The sequence below is a fragment of the Centrocercus urophasianus genome, unplaced genomic scaffold (genome assembly GCF_019232065.1).
Source record: "Centrocercus urophasianus isolate 14NV4802_14NV808 unplaced genomic scaffold, USGS_Curo_1.0 seq_26, whole genome shotgun sequence".
NCBI lineage: Eukaryota > Metazoa > Chordata > Aves > Galliformes > Phasianidae > Centrocercus > Centrocercus urophasianus.
In genome coordinates, this window is record NW_024884822.1 from 973,253 (window position 1) to 991,440 (window position 18,188).

The window sequence follows — 18,188 nt, forward strand, 5'->3', positions numbered from 1 at the left end:
GACCAGAGGCTCCTGTGGTAAAGGGGAACACTGGGGGACTTCCAAGCTGGAATGGAGGCAGAAGCAGGTAGTGAGGTAATGCCATGAAACTGGAAGTTGTGCTGTTGTAAACCATGGGAACAGCTGACCTGAGGAATCTGTGAGATTCTATTCCTCTATCATCAGACACTGAATAATCTAACGACTTGTTTCAATTTCTGAAAAATTGCCCTTTGATCAGTCAAAAGTTGCAAATTGTTGGTTTAATGAGTCACTAACAGGGAAGATAGAAGTAAAAATATAAGGATCTTATCAAATAAATGTTGGGCACTTCACAGGCATGACTGAAGCGACCTAACCTGCAGATTTTAAATCTCTTAGGATCTGTTGCAGGCAGCTTGGTTCAAAGCAGCCAGCGAAAGAACAGAGCTGCAGAAGTCTGCCTAGGCACCGCTCAGGGAGCTCCTGGAGGAGCAGAGTTGCATTTTCTGTTTGGTAAACTGCTGACTGTGCTAACAAACAGTGTGATCTTTGAAACTGCAAACTGAGCGTGTGCCATCCCTTTGCAGGACACATGCTGAAACGCAGGGTGATTAGTTCCAGATAAGCCAGCACAGTATGTCAGTACCTTCAGTGTGTCGCACAGACTTGCTGACAGGGGACAAAACAAAAACCACAGAAACAAAAGCAGCTCAAGATCTTGTTCTGATGAAATGAGAACTCTCTCCCCAGTGTCTGTACGCTTCGTTTAATGGACCATGGGAGACTCAGGATTCACCAGTGTCTCAGGAAGCTGCAGCAGGCAATGGCAGATGGCAGCAGGAACACGAGGTGTAAGGATGCGGCCTTCTCGTAAATAGGTGGAGGGTGGAGGCCCTGGGCTTCTTTCCATACATGACTCAAATGAATCTTCTGCCTAATTAGTAGCATTTTGAAGTCAGCTTAAAAATCCTATAGTGATCCTGTCTAACCAGCTTCTCCTATGTAAAGATTAATTTTTTATAATGGCAGTTTTCCTCAGAGCTTTCTTTCAGGTTGCCCAGGGCAGTTATTTGCTAGGGCAGCCTCCTATCAGCTGAGATAACAAGGGCAAAGACTGACAGTCCAGCAGAGTCTGGGTTGTGCTCATTTCTGGGGGAGCAGTGGATTCTATCAATGTTGTTCAGGCTTAAATAGAACCAAGTGTCTCATTGGGAAAGTATGCTGGGGAGAAAGGGTTGTGCTAGGGGGCTGCATACCAGCTTGTATTCCTGTTGGATGACTGGCTGACAAAACCAGCACTCCTATATAACCTTGCAGAAGTCACTAATGAAGCTTCGGTGCCTCACAGTGATGTTGGTGATCCCAGGTGATGGAGACATGCTGGAGTGTCTGACTGGCAGTCTTCCCTGCTGGGTGCTGCTGTCAGGAAGGCACAGCAGAGACTATGTAGGCATATTGAAACTGGATTTGAGATCACATCATCTAAAAGATTTAAAAGGACCCTTGTATTCTTCCTGCAGTTTGCAATTTGCTACTGTTACCTGGTTCTTCAGGTCAGCATTAATCAGGTCATAGTTTCTGAACAGCAGTTATCCGCAGCAAACCACAAGCACATCTGATTTTAAATGTAGCTTAAGAGGCTGTTTGGTAGGCAAAAACATCTCTAACCTAGCGGTGAGCCTTTGGGGACTGTGTGGCAGGTGACACAGGCTGGAGATTTCCATAGGTATAGGAATCTGATTGGTAGCACAGACTTTGTGCCCTTGGAGGTGGCGTTGCTGCAATGAGGGATCTCTGTCCTCAGCTGAGCACAGAACTAGATGGATGCCAGATCCTCAGTTTCTTCTTCCAAATAGCAAAAATTAACATGAGTGAAATCCATCTCCATCCTAGGAACATGTAAACATCTGGACGAGTAGTTATGAAGATTAATGTTATGCACAGGGTCAGAATTCCCACTGACATTTGCTCAGTTTGCCCAAGCAAGTTAGTGGAAACCTCCTGTGAATATGAACTGCACTCTGCAGCGCTGCGCAGGCATTTAACATCTTGGATGCCAGTTTCCTCACAGGCACATCTGTAAGTCTTAGTCTTTAATTGCTTTAAAACATAATACTGGGAGTAAAAAAAATCATAGAGATATGTGTAACTTTTAAGACCAAGTAAGACTAAGTAGAAAAAATAAAGGAACAATGAAGTTCTTCCTGACTTTGGACTTAAAATCAGTCCTGACAGAGCCAGTTCTTCAAGGACAGTGGGTGACAGCTGTCAGCTCTGAGCAAAATGTTTTCTGCAGTAATGATCAATGCCTGAAATAATGCTGAGGTGCAGCAGTAGCTCTGTTGGATTCACTGAAAGGCAGCAGCTGCTCTGAGTACAACACTGAGCGAGAATACCTGCTGTCTCATGCTGAGTGGTTATGCTCAGTCTGTGCCTGTGGTCAGATGCTCACAGAGGTACTGTTGACTGCGTTAGGGTGGTGAACTTTATTAAAAGCATGCCATGTTTTGGCAGTAGAAGTAACGTGCATCCATCTGAGCGTGCAGGTTTGAATGTGGCTGCCATAAGGACATTCTATATTTGAATCTGGAAGCAATGTGACGCTTGCTATACAATGAAATGGAGAAATAGACAGACTTTTTTAGTGTCTAACCCCCTCCCAGTCCTCCCCTGTACTGAATGTGCTGTTATCATTACACCAATACTTGCTGTGTAATACACTTTAAATGAGTGTGAATGTGCTATGGACTAATGTGGTTATCTCCATATGGCAGGAAGTTGCTTGGTCAGAGATCATCTCCATACTGGTGTAATTCCAGGCGTGTTGCTGGTTTTAATAATATAATGACGATAATTGATGTTCTAAAACTGGTAAGGTCAGTGTTCACTGGCTGCTACATTTATTTGGCAGCCAGCTCGGCAGTGTGAAGAATTAACACGAAATGAGGCACAAATCCCACATCCTGCTCCCAGGCCTGATAACAGAGTGGGTGCTCCAATGAATCGCAGTGCTGTTCACTCCTTTGGCACTCCTTTCTTGCTGACCTTCTCTGCCCAGGTGTGCCATGCAGCAGGGTAAGATGGGGTGAAGCCAGGGCCAACCTGAAAAACCCTCACCTGGCAGTTTTGCCATGGCGAAGTTAATCACAGCATTTGCTGATATTATTCCAGGCTTTTTTTTTTTCCCTTTGGATGTGTGCAGGCTCACAGAGCAAAGGCAGGATGACTGTTGAATGTACGTTAATGGCTATAAGAAATATAGGCCCCAGTTTGCCAGTTGTTCTGTCAGGTTCTCAGACAAGAATGTTTAGGGAGCTTTTTCTTGGCATGGTGCAAAGCCTGGAGCTAAGAAAAGAGCCCAGGGAAGAAAAGAGCCATGTTCAGCATTTCCCACCCGGTGTGAACCTAAATCATGTGGATTTCACTACTGGCTCTGCAATGTTATGGCGAGATAAGGCGGTAACAACTCATTTGTATCCCCAGATGAGATAAACCAGAAGCACATCTCCCCATTTGTAAGTGGCTTCCTATCAGAGGTGAGAATAACTGCAGAGCACTAAGCTGGCAGTCAGCAATGATTAATAATAGTAAATCCTTTGCATAAATAGAAAGGTGGCATTTTGTGTAGTTCACTTATGGTGTTTCCAATGCGTGTCTGTAATTCAATTATATCTAGCTTTCTGTCCAAGAAATTAACGTGCACTTGCATAATGTGTTGAAGCCCTCATGTTCAGGAGGGAGAAATGAGTGCTCTGCCTTTACAAGTGGAGATTACTTCATCCATAGATTTTGGGGAGTGAAAATAGATTTATTCTATTTTTGCATGTTCGTCTGATTCGGTGCTGAAATCACTGAAGCAAATTCAGCAGCCCCCGATGCATTCAGTTCAGGATCCTGTTCTGATTGATGATGGAACAGAAGAAACGTGTTACTCTGCATTAAGTAAGAGAAGGAGACTGTATTGAACATTGAGTTTGCTCATTTGATTTGTAAGCATATGAAATAGCCTGCCACATTCTTCAACTGACCACATAAATTACTTGAATCATGGTTGTGTGTTCTGTGTTTGCTGTTACCATTGGAAGCAGTTTTATCAGACTTCAGTCCCCATGGTACTTGAGAAAGTTGTAAGAATGCAAAGCTATCTGAAGGTCATTTGCAATCTTAACAGCAGAAATTACTAGCTGCTGTCAGCTATTATAATAGTGTTGATATGTGGCGTAGCAGTTTTACAGTGAAATGGGAGATGTATCGAAGGTATCTGAAACAGAAGCAGAAAACGTGCCTTTGGTGTGCAGGCAGGAGGATATTTCACTGTCAGCTCTGAACACGACCCCCATATTACAGTGCGACACAATGACTCTTTAATGATGGAGGCTGCTGACAGTAAGACAGGCACTTGAAAATTCCTCTTCACCAAGCATTTTGGAGGCAGCTGGCAGACTTCCAGAAGTGTTCTGCTGGAGCTGCACAGCAGGCACATTGAACTAGCCTTGGTTGTGAGCCAATTTGCTACGTGGCAATGGATCAGGATTCTCCAGAGAGGCTCTTCAGTCTCCATCCTTGGGAGAGCTTCAAGAACGGAGTGGTTGGTCCTGAGCATTGGTCTCATAGCTGACCTGTGCTAAGCTGGAGGTTGGACCAGATAACTTTGTGAGGTCCTTTCCAGCAGGATTCTCCCATGATAACCTCCTGAGTAGGCTCTGCTTTACATGGGAGGTGGGAGAAATTTATAAACCAAAATGTTAGTTTAAAATGTTTTTTCAAGATGAGTTTGCCTTTTTGAAGTATCCCACTAGGAAGTCTGCGTCTTGGCTCAGTTGTGGCTTGGAGAATAACCGAGTATTTCAGGTCATTTCCCAGTTGCTGAGGGAATACAGTGGGCTCCTGAACACGATGGGTAAAGGCAGCTGTTCCACCATAGCCTCGCAGTGCCTGCTTGGTGTTTTTAGCATAAGGCATAACAGCCAGGGAGAGTTTCATAATTTAATTTTTGATGGTTCGTGCCATGGTCAAAACAGATGACATGTCTGCTGATCCTACATCCACATTGCTTTGGTGGGTTGGGGTGGGCACTGCACCATTTTATTCTTCTAAATTCTTGTGTTTTTTGTCACTTAGGATCTGACGGAACAGCAGTGCCCTGGAAACATCTTACTGCACAAAAATCAAAAGGAAATTGGAGATTGGCTTTGTTAAGGACATCTCTTGTTCTGTGGTGCTGTCGCACAGTCGTTGCACGGAAGTGTCTACAGGTGGTAATGAGGAGGAATCAAAGCTTCAGAGGGAGCTGCAGGAACAGCTGGACCTCCTAAGAGCTGCAAAAGAAGATTCCCCAGCTAAAACATGTCCACGGAGAGTCATATGTGCATAGCTGTTAGGATTTTGGAATCGGTGTGGTGGAATGACAGGGAGTTGATGAGTAAATATTAATTGAGAGAGCACCCCCTGCCAAGAAATTCTTTGTGATCGTGTTGCCTTGTCTTCATGCAAAATATTTACCAAGTCAAATACTGCCATTTAACTTACCATAACTTTGTAGTCATTGCACAATGACTTGAAGAGAAGGCCCAGCAGCCTGGCAGCCTCCTGGTGTGCTCTTGTGCTGTTCCAGGGGCAGTGAGACTGTCAGCATGGCACCATGTGCTGGGAAGCTGCTTTCCATTCTACGTGCAGCGTCACAGGGCTGTGCTGAGCCACGTGCCAAGCTGACACTTTGTCCTGGCCAGCTTTGGGCCAGGGGATGGAAGGATAAGCTGAGCTGTTGGGTCTCTGTCATCTGTCTGAAGGGCTTGCAGAGATCTAGTGAATGGAGCACAGTGTTTGGGTTTTCTTTCCAGAGCTGGCAATGTACAGGTGTAAGGTTGGTAGCATGGAGAAGGCCATACAAAGAATATAAAAAAGAGGTGAAGTTCATTTTTACAATATTTCTGCACCTCCCAAAACATTTTGGGTTTTTTTTTTTTTTTTTTTTTTTAATGTTTCATTTGCTCGGAGTCTGACCTGGGATATCACAGGGATGCTTCTCTCACTTCTGATTCAGTAGATTTGTATTTCAGGGACTCATTTGCATTGACAGGCAGAAAATACTTCTGTTTAATTAGAATAAATTGTTTTATAGTTGAAGATGAAGGCGACCCTATGAGAGCGCCACTCACATCTTTAGTTGATGCCTCATGCCTACAGTTGATGTGGGAACCCTACTCCCATGCCAAAGGCACAGGCCATGTGTGCACTGAGTAATCACAAATTTACACATCGGCATTACTCAACCTCCAGGCAGCGTGCGGTCAGTTTTCATTTGCACTCTTAAAATTGTTTCCATTTAACACCCTTAAGCAGCTCTGCGCATTACAGTGAAATATAAAATGACCCTCACGTTTGCTCTCCTGCTTATTCAACACGACCATTCCCCGCTCGGCGTGGCAGCGTGCTTTTCATGTGGCTGCCCATATGCCCTGCACATGACTGTGATCTGGCTCCCAAAAGGGTATGTTGTGATCTGCTCGCGTGTGCCAATTCACATATCTAAACGTTTTCATAAGGGGAACCCCTTTGTGTTAGTCATCTGGTTGTCAAACAAGACCTGGCTGTGATCCTGGACCTGGCACTAGATGAAATATGTGCACTTTAAACATTTCATACTGAAACTGATGGGAATGGGCAATTCCTCAGTACATTTTCTCAAGGTTTTTAAACAATAAATGTCAACCTAAGGGCAAAGCAAGACAGATTTCAGATTAAAGAGACGGGCTTTGCTTAACATCTATAAATCCCTTAGTCCCAGCCTCCTTCATGGTTTTTGAAACAAGGAACAAGGAAAGGCTGTGTCAAGCGCAATGGACACTTTTGTCAACACAACTTCTGCTTTTGGTAGCATGATAGAAAGATTTCAAAAATAGATTTTTCTGATGGATTCATGACTTGGCATCCCGTAGAGAATCTAGTATTCTTCCAAGCAAAGCTAAAGGTTTGTGTTAGAAGGCTAGCAAAGCCAGTCAAAAGAGCCTTTCATCCTCGAGATTACTAAAATATTCCTTTGTTTATTTTTCTCCTTCAATTACTTTTCCTGTCTTGGTTTAATCTGTAGTGCTGAAGCTTGTCAGCACCTATAGCCTTTTGTTTAGGATAGATGCCTTGGGAGCATGAATAAAAACAATTTTCATGTAGTGTCTCCTTGTCACAGCTGCTGCCTGAAGCCCATCGACTTCTCTTTCCAAAGACCCGATTATGCACACACAAACAGAACAGAGCCTGGAGCCAGCAGTTTGATGTTGCTCAACGCCAGCGATGAGCCCTCGCTAACCTGGTGCTCCATCATTTGCAATAGAAGCAGCAAATTTGTTTTCTCTCCCACTTTTCAAAGGAAAGGTTCACATAAAAAAAATATAAGCCAGAATGCTTGTCTTGACTGTGACTTTAAGTTTTAAAATATTTTAATACGTAAATTCTAGAATTTGCAGCTGCAGGGAGAAGCTCTGAGTAGGAAAATGAAACTTGTATTTGGAAAATTAATTCTCAAACAAAAATTCCCTGTATATGTTTTCTTTTTCTAGGAAAGTAATTTCTTGAAACTTCAGCATATGCTTTCCATTTGTGTGAGCTGGCACTGCCACGAGCCAGAGGAGGCTTGCAGCAAGCGGGGCTGTGCAGGACTGGCACCTGCTAGGCTGTGCTTGGTTGCTTGGGTGACTTCTGGACCTTCTGGTACTGTGAGTGAGCCACACTTGATGGAAAGGTGATGAGCATTTTTTCTCGACCCCATGTAATTGTGGAGTGGTTGGAGCTTGCTGTCATGGACAGTCTTGTCTTGCAGAGAGCAGCGCATCCCTGCAGAAGGAAAAATGCTGTAGTCGTTCTAGTTGCAAGAGAAGCTTCAAGGAAAGTTTGTATTTAATTATTGTTAGAAGTGTGCAGCAAAACAGATTTGTTTTTAGCTCTTACAAAGCCATATGCCTATGTCTCTGGATTCCAAAGCCACATAACAAATGAAACAAGCAAAAGCAAGACCAAATAGCAGTAATTAAATGTCTCCGTTCCAGAATCGGGTGCGTACTGTGGTCAAGACTGGCAGTAGCGGAGTAGCCAGGGTGCGTTGCTGAAGCAGGAGAGCAGAGAGGAGCAATGGGCTGTGTTTGTGGGGAATGAGGAGCGTGGGTCTGTGTGCACCCTGGGAGGGGGCTCCTGACCAAGAACACAGTCCTGGAACCTGCTGTGCGGTTGTTTGCAGCTGGAAAAATGCAATGGAGAGGTGATTCTTCATGTAATTCTTAGGTGAGCCCGTTGAATCAGTTGGAGCTGTTTTTGCTAACTCATTCAAAACTAACATTTTATTCTATCCCAGTGAGCTGGAGCAGCCTGGCTTGCTTCTCATAGGGTGTCTGTCCAGCTCCTCTAAGGCAGCGGAAGGAACCAGAGGTTGTGATCATGGTTCAGTGACAGAGTGAAGGGATGAAGGTCATTCCTCTCACGGGGACAAAATCTCCTCCTACTCTCTGGCACCGCTTCTCTGCTCAGTGTTGTTCCTGCTAATCGGGATGCTTTGAAACAGAGAGAGAGGATAGTGGGAGGTGCTAGAAGGAAGGCTGAATTAAAGGCAGAAGAGAGCACAGTGGGGATACAGACAGAAAAACAGGCTGCATGCTGAGCACATTTAAAGGGGCACAGCTGGAACAATGTTGGAGCTTTGCATGTATGTTTGCCTGTTCCCATGTTATTTTTCCCCAGTATTGCATACAGCATGGTTCCCCCACAAGGTTAAAGATCACAATAATGTTTTATGTAGGTAGCAGAATACCCTGTGTAGAGGAAGTGGTACATGATTTTACTTAGAGAACAGAGATTTCATGGTTTTTAACACATGCAAGGAAATTTGTCCACTGGCATCTGCTGTGAAGATGATATCCCTTTGCTACAGGTCAAGAAGCAAAAGCATCTGCAGCTGTGAGGATGGTGCTTGCAGAAAATACTTGTGCAGGTATCTTCATTCTGATTTGGTTCCCATCTAGGAAGAGGCATGTCCTCAGGATAGCTGCTGAGTGCCATCGGCACTGGGAGAGAAAAGAACAGATGTATGGCTTTAAACCAAGATATGAAAAAGCAGGAATCTGAAGTTAGCTTTAAAGTTATTTGGGCTGGAGTATTGGTGGGAAGTGTCAGTGGGCTGCAGCTCAGAATCTGCACTAACTGCTTAGCTGCCTGGCTTTTTCTTCAGCAGTGTCACTTGAGAGTCTTCATGTGCAAGCAGAGGACACTGATCTGCCCTGTCTTCCATGCATGCACATTCATTCAGTGCAGTTACCTTTGGAATTGAGCACAGACGTATCAGGTAAATGCAGGTGGATGCAGCCAACAGTAAAGTTGTTTTTCTTCTGTTGTGCTGATGCACGGATAGCAACCCCATCCCAATCTTACTGTTGGGTCATCAGTCAAGACTTGAGGACTGCCAAAAGTATGGCTCATCCCTGAGCTGTTTGCAGTTCAGCATTTTACGTATTCTGGGCCTGTCCAAGCTGAGCCAAACTGATTTTTGCATCCAACAAAGAAATGATAGGATGAGAGGAAATGGCCTCAAGTTGTGCCAGAGGAGATTCAGGCTGGATATTAGGAAGAATTTATTTTCAGAAAGAGTGATGAGGCATTGGAACAGGCTGCCCAGGAGGTGGTGGAGTCATCATCCCTGGTGGTGGTTAAAGAAAAGGTGGATGTAGCACTTAGGGACATTGTTTAGTGGGCAGTATTGGTAGTTGATGGATGGTTGGACTAGATGATCTTAGAGGTCTTTTCCAACCTTAATGAACCTGTGATTCTGTGAATATATGTGGAGTATGTGACCGGCAGAAAGGATGGATGTTGGGATGAGAGGCCTGGGTGCAGGTCTGATAGCAAATGACTCCTGCAAATTGGGCAGAGTAGGTTTCTGCTCTCTCCATACTTAATTTCCCAGCGCTGCTTGGAGCTAGTTGGGAGCAGGAGATAGTGAGATGTCAGCAAGAACAACCTCTCCAGGTGCTGCAATGAGTGTGGAGTATACAGGTATTTCACAGAAAGCGGTGACAGCATGATCTGCATTACCTGGTGAGGTGATACATCTGTGCATACCTGTGTGATTTTATATGTGTGTGTATCAGTGGCCTATTGTTATGATGTGCTTATGTGGCACTTCATTTGTGGAGTGTACCTTGTGTTAGTGGTGTTCTCAAGCAGGGGGAGACATCTGTCAGGCAAACACTAGTCAACATCGTGCAGCTGTATTTTGTCAGGGTTTCATTTTGCATTTTCCTCTCTTCTGCACCTCAGCACTCCTTCAGATCACACTGGCGTCAACTGTGGTTATGGCAAAAGAAGATAACTGCTGTTAACCCTGTAAGATGCTAGCATAAGATGAAAGCATTTTCTTAATGCACTCAATCTATGACCAGTTGTTTTTAAAGCTGTTTGAGAACAGCACAGAGAAGACATTTTGCATTTGGTCAGTCAGAAGTTGGTAACTGTTTTAGAAGCCTGCTGGAAGGAAGACATCAAGAAAAGCTTTTGCAAAGCTGTGCTTTCACCTCACAGTGCTTTGCAGAGATACATTCTTGGGTTTGGTTCATATGGGTTCATTTCTCTGACTTTCACTTTGAATTTTGGAATCAAAGGCATTTTAAAATTCTAGGTCAAACTTATTAGATAACACTGTATCTCACCTGGTTTCAGCTCTTTAAGCAGTGAGAAGCAGTGCCTCCCCTGCTGTGGTCCTGATACAAATCTGTAAGTCATCACGTCAGCGCGTTTGAAGCTCGGCCTAGCACTTCTGTCCAGAGTACGGCATTGCTCACAAAGTTCATGGCTTCTCCTTTGAACAGGGTGTTGCAGTGAAACAGGCAGCAGGTCAGATTTCTGAGTAGATGGCAAAGACAGCACCCAGCTTTCATTTTGGGGATTTTGCTAACATAAAGCCGCCTGAGCCAGGAGGCAGTTTGGGCTGTGTTGAGTTTGTGGCCGCAGATCCCTGATCTTGTTCCTTTGAGCCAGAGCTGGTGTCCTTTTGGGAGCATCAGACGCGTTTGCTTCTGTCCTGGATGCCAACATTCAGCCATCATGGCCGTGGCTGAGGTCTCCATTCTTGCCATATAGGCTGAAGTCTGCAGCAGTGGGGCTTAGAACTTGATGTAAGTGTGAAGGGAGAGTTCTGAGCACTGACCGCTCACGACTGTCTGATATGTCAGAGCTCTGAGACCAGGCCAGAGGGAGGGTGAATACAGTACCTGGGGAGAAGCCCCTTCCCCTCCTCCTGGTGGGGGCAGTAGGGCTGGCCCTGGCCCTGTGGAGCACAGCTGCCCCTGGGGTTTCCGGGAATTCCCGCCTGTATGTGGTTTCTTAACCAGTCCTGCAAAAATGTATTTTTTATTGAATGTTATTCTAGCCATAAAACTTTTAAGCTGTTCAAATACTTTCCTTTGTACAGTAGACATCTGAGACTATTAGGCATTAACAAGTAAATGTACTTTTTTTTCAACTGCTTCAATCTGCTACGGAGTTTTCTTTGGACTGATTCTCCTCTTGTCTTGTACCAGAAGAAACATTACTGTGATCTGATATTGTATCTCCTCACTATCTGTCTCCTCGGATTGTAGACGTGGATGTGTTTTATGTTAAATTACAAAGGGACTTTATTTTGTGGCAACCAATTAGGTCAGATAGCTCACCCATGATCCAGAAATGTTTAAAGTCCAGAGGTACCAATGTGATTCACTGCAGTCCCTCTGTAGAGCCCATAGATTGTGGGGTGAGAGCTTGGGCTTTAGTAAGGCTCAGCTGGAAGATTTTAGGAGATGAATTTCACTATTTCTTTAGCTGTTTAATAATGAATGTAACCCATTTTTCAACAAGAGCTTCACGTCACTGGAGCTGTTGATTTAAATGTACTTCATTATTTGGTGTTGGCATCCCATTAAGCAACAAACAGTGAGAGAAGGATCCTGCCCCAAACTGTATGAGACAGGAAGCAAGCAGCATTCTTGTAGTTGTGCAAACAATTAAAGGAGCGCCAAAATTTGCTTAAACTCTTCTGGATCTTATAGAAATACTTTGCCTAGTATGGTTAACCATACACCTGAATTGTGCTGTAGGCACTTATTTCAGTGGCCTGATATTCCTGTTGTGTTGAGCTTCTCTGGAGGGGGCTCTTTTCCTGGGATTTCAGGAAGGTTGTCTCCTTGCTGTGGTTGGTAGGATCAGTTCTGCCCTGAATGCCCACAGCCCAGGCAGTCCCGCTCTCATGTGAGGCTCATTCCATAGCAGGTGCCAGAGGCTTTGCCCAGCGCAGGTGGTTCTCAGCCTGTGGAAGAAAGCTGTGTCACACCTCTCAATCTGTACATAATGGTTTTCAGGATTGAGTAAGAAACTGGTAATCCGAAAATGTTTATCTGCTGATGCATTTGATTTTGTGCAATATTGTGAACTGCTCCCTGTCGTGTAAATGGAAGGCAATTAGACTATGAGGTGAAGTATAAAAAGGAAACGAAAAACAATTTGAAGAGCACCATGCCAGTGATAAGACTTCTAAACCCTTTGCACATTCATCATTTGTGTTGAGGATACGGTTCTGGTCCCTCTAGTAAACTCTTCAAAAGGGCTGACAACAGCAGGACTAGGGGAAATGGATCCAAGTTGAAGGAGGGAAGATTTAGGTTGGATGTTAGGGGGAAGTTCTTTACAAGGAGAGTGGTTAGGCCCTGGAACGGGCTGCCCAGGGAGGCTGTGGATGCCCCGTCCTTGGATGTGTTTAAGGCCAGGTTGGACGGGGTCCTGGGCAACCTGATCTGAATGTGTGTGTTTGGTGGCCCTGCTAGGCAGGGGGGTTGGAACTACATGATCCTTGTGGTCCCTTCCAACCTGGGTGATTCTGTGATTCTGTGAATTTCTCCTAACATTGAGGTAAAGATGATCGTGGGGATGAAATAGCCGTTTTGGGGGAGAGATGAGGGATGGTTGTTGGGCAAGGCAGAGCCAACAGGGCACTTGTGTTTTCAACCTGCAGCAACATAGGTGAAGCAGCTCTCTTCTCTGCTGGACAGAATGACTGGAGGGGAATTCTTGGGCCTTTTACTCATTGTTTATGTAGTTTTTGTGTCTTTAAGCATAGTGTAGTGTAACCCAGAATACGTAAAATACAGTAAAGTTGAAATATATGTGAATTTAATGCCTGAGAAACAGAAAATGTGTTATGCAGATGAGATGCATTGACTGAATCAAATGCACTGAACTTCAGAGCCAGCCCTTCTTTGTTAGCACATTAAGAACCGTCCATCCCAGTCTTGTCAGGGCATTCCTGTGTGCTCTACCAAATAAGAGTCTCAATTCTTTTTGGAAAAAAAAAAAGAAAGTTTTGTTTCCTATTCTGTCTTTGAGTCCATCTTTGCAAGGAAGCAACTAGTCTCTGACAGGAGGAGATGCTGGTGAGGCTTCATCTCCATCAGGCAGGGAGGGAAAGCATGTTTTCAGAATTTGCTTTTAGGATTACAGGATTTGAATAGACACACACACACTCACACACATACACACACACACACACACACACACATAGGAACTGAAGAATTTTGTCTTAATGTCCTTGTCCATTCATAACAGTGACAGAACAGAGATTAAACGTTAAGCTTAAAAGAACAAAAGCTTTGGAAAGGAAAATTGCTTGTGGCTTCTGAGCTGGCTTGGAGTATGTAGGCAGGAGGCCTGGAGCTTTGTATGGGAGTTTGGTTTAACCCTGTGAAAAACATCATGGAAGAGAGCTGTGAGAACTTCAGCAGAGTTTTCTGCAGAGTTGAACTTGGAAAGATAGGATAGGTTTAAGCATGAAGACAGGGGTGTTTTTTTTTTTTCCAGGAAAGCAGAGTTCTAAAATAGTACCTCAGAGGTGTTTGTAGCATTAGATTTTTTGTCCTTAACTTCTTGTTCAAAAAAAACTTCGATTGTTATGTGTAGGAAATTCCATGTTTGTAGCTTATTACCTGTTTTGCATGTGAAAAATTTCAGTCAACACCTAAAAAATTAGTTCATGATGGTTTTGCCACCAGTAGGAACTGTTTAACCAGCCACTGACTTTCAGAACTGCTTCCATAAGATGCAGAAAGGATTGGAAGGTATTTTCCTAAAGACAGATTATAACATCTTTAATTTCAAGCCTGTTAGCAGCTGATAGCCTGTTATCCCAAAACCTTTGCACAGATCTTGACTCATAACCCTCACAATTATTCTTCATCCCACGAATGTTAATATTTACTATATAGTCGATCTCTGAACCATGGGGAGTCATTGCATGCGTGGTATCACTTGCACTTCAGCTGCATAAAACCATTAACCTTCCACTAATACAGTTAGGTCATAGAAGTCACACTGATGCTGAACTTGTGTGCTCTGTCCCAGGCAGGGATTGGCACCAGAGCAGGTCGCGCTGAGCCATAATTGTAAATTCTCTGGGGCTGGAGTCACCAGCCAGTAATCCTCTATGCACAGGCTCCCCCTTATGGAAATGAAAGATACTAGACAATGCTTTTTTCCTCTTGTCTCAGACAAAACTAATAGTTTGTTGCTATGAAGACACTTCTCAAGCCTACAGTAGTATTTTTCAACTCACCGTTTTAAGTTCAGGTGATTATGGAGTGGGAATATGGCAAACATGAATGATGGTGGCAAGTGTATGTATTTATACTCAAAGTTATTTGAGCTCCTTCTGAGGTTGGAATTTCTTGTGATTGCCTGATGGTGAAGAAGGGGACAGGAGCTCTTCAGATGTTAAGAGATGCTGCAGAGTAAATCATAGCTGTAGTCTCCTCTGTCTTCAGAGAAGTGAAAGAAAGTCAGTGGGATAAAATAATTTAGTTCTGGAATATGACTATTTTGATGCTTTACAGTGGATATTTTGGATTGGATCCCGATCGATCAGAACCATTGCAAGAGTTAGAAATACACACTGTGGATTTTTCCCTTAGCCAATTCTAGTAAAAAGTTTCAAGTTGTCCAGTGAGAGATACCACATGTAGACTTAGATATGCTCTTGCCTTATTGCTTTGTTTTCTCTGTGTGAGAGCAGATACAGTTCTGTGCTCAGGCTGTTCTGACACTCTCTAGCACAGGTGCATGACAACAGTAGGCTAGACAGAGCTTTGGATTTGCTCAGTGGAGCAGCTCCTGCGACTGCAGAATATTTCCTGGTGCTGAAGTGCCATAGTTGGAGCTGATGCTGATCAGCATCATCCCACTGATGTCCTGTGTTTTGGTGAAAGGCTCTGACAGCTTGTGCAAGTTGTGGTGACAGCAGTTCTTGCTCTTGCGAGACCAACTTTCTGTAAGCCATATAAATGGATGTTGTTCAAACAATGCCTGAAGGGTCTGGCTGGCTCCTAACATCATTGAAAATCAGATAGAGAGATTGCTCAAACATTTAAAATGCTGGGTAACAACAAATAGTATTGTTAGTTTTTATAGTGCCTGTATTCATAGTATCAAACATATTTAGAATATATTGAAGATGCTGGGCTGGGCCCTTACCTCACAGGCAAAGTCATTCCTTTGCCAGGGAGAACAGAGGGGAACACATGTCCCAGGGCAGGCTCTAAAGTACCAAAACTGGAGAGGCACATACTGGTTTTGCTTTTTTAATTTCATTTTTAGATTTTATTAGTATTATTATTTTGTAGTGTTCTTCTAAATTGTTTATTGCCCAGTTTTGAAACCAGGGTCCTAGTGAAGCAACTGGAATGGACCCTCATGCCAAACTTGAGTCCTTCTTCCCATACAAACTCAAGTCTTCTGCTGGGAAGGGCTCACAAAGTGGCTGCGGCCTCTCTGCTTTGCCCATGTGCTGAAGGAGATTTAGGCCTTCATGGGATTTGTGCAATGCCCTTCTGTGTTCCTGGTCTCATTTCAGTGCTGCTAGGGAAATTGATTTTAATTACACATGCTGCTAATCACCTGATCTCATAAGGGGACATGGCTGAAAAATAAAGAAGCTAGAAAAAGGAAACAAATTAATTTATGTACTCTGGGGACAGGAGGAGTGACTTGAGTGGTGCATGGGAAGAGAAGTGCTGGAGAGCAAAAGGAAGCTGAGATGATGAATGGTGTGATTACAAACCGGGCAGCGCTCTCTGCTTTGGCCACAGCAGATGAAGTGGGTGAAGCTGCACGCTGCTGTGCTGCCCATCAGAGCCGTGTCAGTTACCCTGAAACCAGAAGGCCAACAGAGAGGTTTTTCTCTTTCCCTCACAATCTTCTTTTTCACTTGTATGAATGAGCAGAGAGGACCAGTAAAGCAGAATTCAGAGCAGTGATGTTTCTCAGTATGTTTTCCCTTCATTTGCTTAAAACAAACAACATTTCAATTTTCTCTGGCTGCATCTTTGAGTTTCATTTTATGCAGTCATTTTAAATTCACTTTGATATCTGTCCTTGCAACTGTAGACTGTGTTCCTGTGTTCTGCAAAACCAACTGAACCAAACTGCGAGTGGAGGGCCGGTAAAGAAGCACAACTGCAGTTTTGTGTTTCAGCTCTGTTGTAAAGCACAGGGATTGCGCTGCAGAGGCACGCGGGAGGGACCACGATGCCACCAGGACCAGTTTCAGTGTGCCTGAAGGATCCACCCTCCTCCACCAAAGCTCTTGTGCTGGGAGGGATGAATCTGGGTAATGAGCTCTGTGTCTCAGATGCGTGCTTCCCCGACAGAAGTATGCAACTGGTGTTCTGTTGTCAGGGTTCCTGTTTCTATAGCCGTCAGCAGGAAGGTGGCTCAGGACATCATAAGGCCATGGCAGTGCGACCCTAAGAATGTCCCATGACAAGCAAAACATGGCTGTGTTGGGTGAGGGGAGGCTATGGCCTGACATTGTCCTACTTGTCACCAGTGGGATTCTGCGGGGCTCAATTTTAAGGTCCTTTCTCTGGAATGTTTTCACTGTTGATTCCAATAAAGATCCGGCAGTTGTATTGTATGGGAACTGCTGAGTCACGGCCTGAACCTCTGATTGATCACCTGAGGCGAGCCATGAGTCAGCCAGAGGAGCACAGGTGAAGGCAATTCACCCGTGCTGGAAGGGGTGGAGCCAGGCTCCCCCCCTCCTAGAGCTATTTAAGAGCTGGCTGCCAGGGGGGAAGGTTCTCTTCTGGAGGTAGCCTCTGCTGGTGTTTTGTGAGTGAGCCCAGGATAGGGGTAAGCCTTCTGTTTATCCTTTTTTGTTATCGTAGTCTGCTTTGCCTAACACTCTTGTTTATTTTGTGATTATAACATCCTGATGTTCTTTGATTATACATGTATGAAGTGAATTTGTGGGTGATGCTAAGCTGGGAGGAGTGTTGACTCTATGGAGAGTAGAGACCTTGTTCTGAGATCTGAACGAACATGAGGGTGGTCCCCGTCTGCATGAGGAAGAGCAGGAGCTGGGTTCTTCATGTGGGATGGGGCAGCCCTGGCTGTGTGTACAGGCTGAGGGGCAATGGGCTGGAGAGCAGCCCTGCAAAAAAGGTGTCTGGGCATTCTGGTTGGTGGCAACTTGAATCTGAGCTGGCAGTGCATTCTGGCAGCCAGAAGGGCCAGTTGTACCCTGGGCTTGTCAGGTCCAGCACTGGGGAAGCGAGGGAAGCGCTTGTCCTGCTCTGCTCTGTGGTGTGTGGCCTCAACTCCAGCCCTGTGCAGGTTTGGGTGCCACAACACAAGAAGGACGTTAAGCTATTAGAGAGTCCAAAGGAGGGCTGCAGAGATGGGGAAGGGTCTGATGGCACGGTGTGTGAAGAGCAGCTGAGTTCCCTGGGTTTGCTCTGCCCAGAGCAGAGGAGCTGAGGGCAGCTCTCGTGGTGGCTGCATGGTGGCTCCTTACAGGGAGCGGAGCGCAGCACCGGGCTGTGCTGTCTGTGGCAGCGACAGGGCCCAGGGAACAGCATGGAGCTGTGCTGGGGGAAGATCAGGTGGGTGTTATGGAAAGGGTCTGCACCAGAGGACGGTGGGCACAGCACAGGCTGCCCAGGACAGTGGGCACTGCCCCAAGCTTTTTTGACTCAGGGAGAGCTTGGACGCCGCTTTAATACATGGCGTTTGAGTTTGGGTTGTGCTGTGTGGAGCCAGGGGTTGGACTTGATGATGCTGTGAGTCCCTTCCAACTTAGGATATTGTGCAATTCTGTGATGTAGGGGGAAGCTATGGGAGAGAGGCACAGGAAAGGAGATGCTCTGTATCTGTTGAAGAGAACTTGC

At 44.9% G+C, this 18,188-nt stretch overlaps 1 long non-coding RNA gene across 1 annotated transcript; it reads left to right on the plus strand.

Annotated features, from left to right (window-relative positions):
- The first annotated feature begins 595 nt into the window (after positions 1-595).
- LOC122164579 lies at positions 596-5,405 on the plus strand. The gene is made up of 2 exons (XR_006170258.1): positions 596-812; positions 5,083-5,405. It is a non-coding gene; the product is annotated as an uncharacterized LOC122164579 (long non-coding RNA).
- Positions 5,406-18,188: the final 12,783 nt, after the last annotated feature.